We start from the raw sequence: 7,567 nt of genomic DNA, 5'->3' as shown, positions 1-7,567 counted from the left end.
CCAGCTTGTTGCAAGTTTCCAATCAATCCAATGCACTGAAATCACCTTCTATAATACACTCTTCAATTATAAATAGGCTGAGTAAAAATTACAAGCCAAGCCATCAACAAAAACATTGAACAATATATTATAGTCTTTTTATTCAGCAACCTATGGATAATTTTCACAACTACTCAGAGCGAACAATGTTGAAATAATTACTTCTGCATATTAAATTAATTGTGTATTCTTTGTTATTCATGTATTCCCTAATAATCATGAAATACTGTAGTGGAATTATAAGTTATAATTTCAAGATGAATAAATAATAACAACGACACTAACCTGCATTGCAAATATTCTTCCATCACTGCCCGGTTCACTACCGTCAACTTGCATGACGTCATCTCATCACCATCTGCAACACAACATTAAATAAATTAAAAATCTAAAGATGAAAATTAATGAAAAATGAATTAATTCAAATGTTAACGAATATTTTTGACCGAACGAAGTGAGGTCTAAGATTCAAGTCGACGGTTTGGCACATCTCTTAATGTTTATATATTTATATGTTGCGCATTTACTGCGAAACGCGGTAATAGATTTTCATGAAATTTGACAGGTATGTTCCATTTTGAATTGCGCGTCGACATATATACAAGGTTTTTGGAAATTTTGCAGACTAGAATTATTCATCATAAATCAGCTGACAAGTTATTACACAGATGTGTGGAGAAGCCAGTCTATTACTGTATTTGTATAAGGTCTATAGTTTCAATCAAAGACCTTGAAGAGGTATGCATCTTTAAGCTGGGTTTACACCAAAGTTATCAACAAAATGATAATAACTTAATCCTTTTAGATTCTATTAGATTGAACGCAAGTTGACAAACACACATGTTCATCATGTGTATGATAAGTTATGTTCAATCTAATATAATCTATAAGGATTGAGTTATTAACATTTTGTTAATAAATTTGATCTAATCGCAGCTTTAAGGTCTTTGGTATCAATATTTTGTTTTGCAGTCATGGTATTATTATGCGTGCCCATCAGTATCAATATTCTCACATTCGAAAAAACTAATTTAATAGGTGAATAAAAATAAACAAATGAACTAAATAAGCTGGAGAATTAATATTTTGATTCTAAAAATTAATTTTCATCAGATAGAAAGATCATCACGGAACTGGATGAATTATATCATATGAAATACAATTCAAACGGAACTGAGTTTGTTAACATTTAAAACAGTTGACATCTGGTACTTGTGGATGAGAATACTGCGTGAGGTCTACTGTTCACAGAACTACCTACTAGTTATTATTAAACGAAAATCCAAATTACATCATTCTGTAAATCACCCCGCAGACTTCTGCTACTGCAAATATTGACAACAGGGTAAACAGCTATAGTGAGGTCCACGTTATAATGGCAGTGTTTCATTAGCAATGGTATTGCTATCCTTGTCCATCATTCAACAAAGCTGATAGCGCTATCTCTTTCTCGCTTTGCTTTATTGCCAGATCGTCTATTAACAATGTAGAACACTAATAATTAATTAACAAAATAGTTTATCTCAATCATTATTAAGATTCATTATGAAATTATTGGAAAATATAATTTCTTGTTAAATAAAATATAATTGATTATTTTAAACGAGAATGAACAGTTACCGTCTATAGAAGGCATTGATAAGACAGAGGATCGGCAATGTTGTTCAGCTATCTTTCTCCACTGCCATTATAAAGGTGCGTACAGATAAACGCGCCGCGAACATGAGCAATTCACTTTTAATCAGCTGATGCCAAGCTTTTTATATCTGTATCTTACTATTTCTGTAAAAATACAGATATAATCAATTGACTAAAAGTGAATTGCTCATGTTCGCGGCGCGTATATCTGTACGCACCTTAACGTGAACCTCGCTATAGATGAAAATTCGATGAGCGCTACTATCCAAAAATTATTTTCCAGCCCGGGAATCGAACCTGGTACATCCTAATTGCTAGTAAGGTATGCTCACCCTCACACCAAACTGAAAATCTCTGGATAGCAGCGCTAATTTTATACGAAGCCATAACGGCCAGCCAGTCTAGAGATAGAAATTGCATTTATTCAAATGCTAATTGATGAATAATTTATAATTATTAAACGAAAATACATATTAAATGCTGTAAATAAACTCTATGAAAAGAATATTGGAATAGATGAGTAACAAATAGAACACTTTTTTGTGTAGGCCTAGTTGAGAAGTTGATATTGTGGTAATTATTCATATTGAATGAAAAAGACTAAGAAATTGTCAAAAAACCACAGATTTATTGATACTTAGAAAGACCGGTTTTGGTTATTACACCATTGTCAATCTCTGATAAACAGTTTATATCTCAGTTTATCAGAGATTGACAATGGTGTAATAACCGAAACCGGTCTTTCTATGTATCAATTAATCTGTGGTTTTTTGACAATTTCTTAGTCTTTATCATTTAAATAGAAACAGCTCCAAAGGTTTAAAAGCCACATAAGAATCGTAGGCCTGATTAGAAAGGAAACGTATTTCAAAAAAGAGACGATTCTCAGATTATTGGCTATATTGTTACCTCAACTAGCTCTTGAGCTATTCACTTCTAAAAGTTAATAGACTATAGTGAGGTCCACAAAATGTAGAGGAAGATAGTAGGAAGTGGAGGGAGATAGAAGAAAGGCGTTGCCGACTCTCTGCCTTGCCACTGCCAAGATAGCTGAGCTGATAACGGTAAATTCAATGTAATATTAACTGTTCATTCTTGTTTGAAATAATCAACTATATTTTATTCGCCAAGAAAGTTATATTGAATGTTTCAATAATTTAATAAATTTCCATAATTGAGATTAAATATTGAAAGAATGAATTAATATTTAATGGAAATATATTTAAGAGCATCACGCGACCCCTTTCCTATTCAATACTGCAGGCATATTCTGAAATCGCTCAGCTTGCAAACTAACGAGTCTATCAGTACAGTCACGGTCTCACAAGTTGATCCCTGGACCGATTTACCCTTTCCACAGCATCAATACGCTAGAGGTTAATGCATAACAATAACAGTCGTGAGCCAGCTGAGTTGTTGCCTGCTATTTGAGTCAACCACACTATAGTGGGGTCCACGTTATAATGGCAGTGGAGAAAGATAGAAGAACAGCGTTGCTGATTATCCGGCTTGCCACTGCCTTCTATAGAAGGCAGATTCTCACGAAAGAAGGCAGAAGGCGATTCTCACGAAATTCAGAACATAGTAGGTTTATAATATAAAGATTCGATTGCACTAGGTCTCATCCCTGGAAAAACTCGCTGAAGGACATTAAAAGGATAATAATTATTCATCCTTGGAAAAACAGCTGATAATAATTATTTCGTCGTCTGTTGGTGATGGAAGTGAGTGAGCGAGTTCATGTGTGTGGGACTGTCTTAAATTATGACTCAGCTGTTGAACTTTTGTAATCATTCAATCAGGTACTTAGTGCCGGTTGCAAAAAATCCGGTTATTTTCATCCTGAAATCCAGTAGATCCATCTTTTTGAAATGATCTTCTCTGATTTGGTTCACGTGAAGTTAATCAGGATTAGAATTTAACCGCTTTTGTGCAACTGAGCCTTTATGAGGGAAATTTTTGCATTCCTCTGGGAATTAATCTCAATTACTGTGATTAGATAGAACATTTCTGTATAAATGTTATTATAATATTTCTTTTTTCTTAATAAATTTGTTATGCTTTTGTTCTCCAGAGCGAAGCTCGGTCCCGATATTCTGATGTAATATCAACTGTTCAATCTTGTTAAAAATAATCAATTATAATTTATTCATCACGAAAATATATGTTCAATGATTCAATAATAAATTGTCATAGTTGAAATTGAATATTTTGTGAATTTTAATACTACATTATTAAAAAACGATCTGGCAACATTTAAGAGCTAGAGAAGGAAAGCGCTATCTGCTTTGTCAAATTATTTATTTATTCTTATGGCTTTTATCCTATGTTCTGCCTTGCCGTATTACCCAATGTCAAATTATAGGAACTGATAATATCAAATGATAGACAAGGATAGCAACACCAATAATAATCAAATACTGCCATTATAACATGGACCTCACTATAGTCCACGGAATCAAACAAACATTGCAGATTGCAATTCGCCAATTTCTTAACTGGGTCACATTTTGCAGTATGATGACACTATACGAGCACTATTATATTTATAATCTAGCATGGTAACAAGCTTACCTACAGCTTAGCTTACCAAGTTTAGCCTAGGCCTAGCCTAGATTAGATTAAGACTTCTTTATTCATATATTATAAAATATATACTCAAATTAAATAGCTTTTTATTCGCAAAAACATAATACAAATTTATGAAATTCATTTACACATTTAAAAGTGAATACTCTCCACAAAGACTTGAGTCTGTGAGTGGAGATTGATTGAGACTATGTTCTCATGTTTTGTACATATTATAATGAAAACTATTATAATTGAATTTATTAACATTCTTCAACAAATCAAAGAATATAAATTGTACACAAAAAATTCATACTAGATATAAGAAGTATTATAATATGAATAGTAGCTTAATGGGCATCCTTAATGGGTAGGTTAATAGTATCCTTCAAGCAAGATAAACAGCAAGAGAAAACCGGGTCGAAGAAGAATATCTTGGTTGGCAAATCTGAGGAAGTGGTTCGGTAAAACATAGTAGAACTCTTCCGAATCGCAACCAACAAATCAAGATAGCCATGCTGATAGCCAACATCCGGAACGGATAGGCACTTAGAGAAGAAGATGAAGCTTAACGGTATAGTACTCATTAGAAATTTCAAATTCACTATGAGATCAAATTCTGAATAAGAAGGCGGATTGAATCAGTTGCTCTGCAGCATCCCTGCCTATTTCTAATAAACATCCACTCAAATGTTGCTCGTAGGTGTTAATACTGTAATTTTCCGACTGTTTTAAATGATGGGAACGTTTCTATACAATATATGACAACGACTCCTATTATTTTCAAGCAGTTCTGCAGGAGTCGGGGATGGGCAATTCCATATGCTGTTAGAATTTATCGATGATTCTTTTGAGTTGTGAATCGTCGCAACCATAGCCCACCTCTAATACAAGGCCGCGGCCTACTATATTGCAACGTCGCAGTGTAGGCCTACAATCTAATACATGATTGGTGGAAAAGATTAGCTGGTATTTTTTACCAATCATGTATTAGATTCTAGGCCTACACTGAAACGTTGCAATATCGTAGGCCACGGCCTTGTATTAGAGGTGGCTATGGTAATACCAAAGTTAATTAGATATCTTGTATTATGAGTATGAACTAAATTATTGAAAATCAAGTGTTTGTTGTAGTATATGTAATTCATTAAAACTCTTATGTAAAGCTGTCTAATATTAAAAACTTGAAACTCTTGGTAAACAGGATTAGATGGGTAGCGATAGTCTCGCCTGAGACATGTTTTGATGATTGCTCGCTGTGCCACTGCCACCGGCTCCACAAACCACTCTCGGTCTCAGACAGCACCGTATCGCGCATGCGTTGGTAACGGTTTTTTCCCGTTCCATTCAGTCAGATTTTTAAATGTAGCGTTATTTGTGATGATGGTTACCGAGCACCGTAACTGGAGCCGTCATTCAATTTTGATGAGGATATTATTATCCAATGATGATTTATCATTAAATTCGATATAATAATCAATATATATCACATTTCATTCAATATTCAATTTTTTTTAATTTATTCAATTTCAATTCACAATACAAAGCACATACATAGACAACATATCTAAAAACAGATTTGTGAATATTTTCCCCACATAGACGATCTGTGTGGGGGAGGTTTTTCAATAACAGAAAAGTACTTTCAATAATATAATTAATAAAATTAACGGTTGTATTTAACATGTGAATACTAAGTGATGTAAAGCAAAACAAAACTGAAACTAACCAGTCAGCTTTGTCTAAAAGTTAAAAAACCTAACCCCTAACCCTAACCCTTTTATATTTAAAACATTAATAAACATAAATATTTGTAAAAACGCATAATCCCTTCCAGATATTGCAATTTCAAAGCAAAATCCTAACCCCTAACCTATCTTTTCACCTTTGCAATATCAAAAACCCATAATTTCACCTGTTTCCTAGCCCTTTCTAGCATATTGCAATTTTAAAGCAAAAACCTAACCTTGCCTTATGAAACATTATTAATATAACTTGAATAACCTAACCCCTAGCCCTTTCACATTCAATACTTTGAATTTCAAAGCAAAATCCTAAGCCCTAACCTATCCTTTCACCTTTGAAACAACAAAAAACATAACTCTACCTGGACCCTAACCCCTTCTAGCATATTGCAATTTCAAAGCAAAAACCTAACCTATCCTTATGAACATTATTAAATATAATCTAATAGAACCTAACCCTCAACCCTATTTTGTCAATTAGTTGAATTTCTACATTGTTGATAAACGATATGGCAACCTTGCAATGGTTCAATTAGTTGAATTTCTACATTGTTGATGAACGATGTGGCAACCTTGCAATAGGTGAAAGAGATAGCGCCATCTGCTTTGTTGAATGATACACAAGGATAACAACACCATTGCAAATCACACACTGTCATTATAACGTGGACCTCACTATATATACTCAAAGAATACTTTTGAATAACTATGTGATAACTGTGACCGTTGATGGCCGTTACTCTGTATCTGAGACAAAGAGAGCTGCTCCGGCTCCCAGGCAAACGAGGAGGCTCCACCCCAAGCTATGATACCATACATAAGAACCTACTGGATATATGCGTAGTAAAACTGGCTTAGAAGAGGCCTGGGAGATATTTACAAAACCTAACAGAACTTGATAACATTTCAGACGGTTACAAAGGTATGTGACAAGACTCACCTGTCATGCCCTACTTGAAGGCTTCGGGTGATGACAGAAGGGTGGAGTGACGTCACGATGCCCGCCCGCCCAGCTCACATCAGCATCCATGCATTGCAGTTCATCAATCTCCACCTCCAACAATCTCTGCTGCATACCTACAACAAATAATAAAAGCCATTGAAATTCATGGAACTCTTTTTTTCAATTATGAATGAGTTTTTGCAACATATATTGTATTCCATAAAGGTTACATAACCTTTACTATAATGATCAACATCAGCATTCATGCATTGCACTCGCACACTATAATAATACAATATTTTTATGAATTGTTGCACAAGCAAATTAAAATATTATGCATTGAAATTTCGGGAGCTCTATAGCCAGAGTTCAATTTGAACTGGAAATGTATCAGCAGTAAGAACATTGACACAATGAAAAATTAGTAGAATAGGATAGAATAGAAATGAAAAATTAAGAAAGGAATTAAAAATAAACTAAAATTCAGAACTAAGAAATTAAAAAGAAACTAAAAATTCAAACAGTTCTCAATCTAACAAGAAACAATTGAATAATAAACAGTAAAGAAATAAACAGTTCATCAGACATGGAATTTTGCTGTCAGCCGAAGTTGAGGCAAAGAAAATAATTGAGT

At 33.8% G+C, this 7,567-nt stretch overlaps 1 long non-coding RNA gene across 1 annotated transcript; it reads right to left on the bottom strand.

Moving 5' to 3' along the window:
• Positions 1 to 344: 344 nt before the first annotated feature.
• Positions 345 to 7,069, bottom strand: LOC120353891. The gene is made up of 2 exons (XR_005572681.1): positions 6,931 to 7,069; positions 345 to 397 (listed from the first exon to the last, which is right to left on the bottom strand). It is a non-coding gene; the product is annotated as an uncharacterized LOC120353891 (long non-coding RNA).
• Between the last annotated feature and the right edge of the window lie 498 nt (positions 7,070 to 7,567).

The sequence above is a fragment of the Nilaparvata lugens genome, chromosome 12 (assembly GCF_014356525.2).
Source record: "Nilaparvata lugens isolate BPH chromosome 12, ASM1435652v1, whole genome shotgun sequence".
NCBI classification, from domain to species: Eukaryota; Metazoa; Arthropoda; class Insecta; order Hemiptera; family Delphacidae; genus Nilaparvata; species Nilaparvata lugens.
This window is presented reverse-complemented; position numbering and strand designations above follow the sequence as displayed.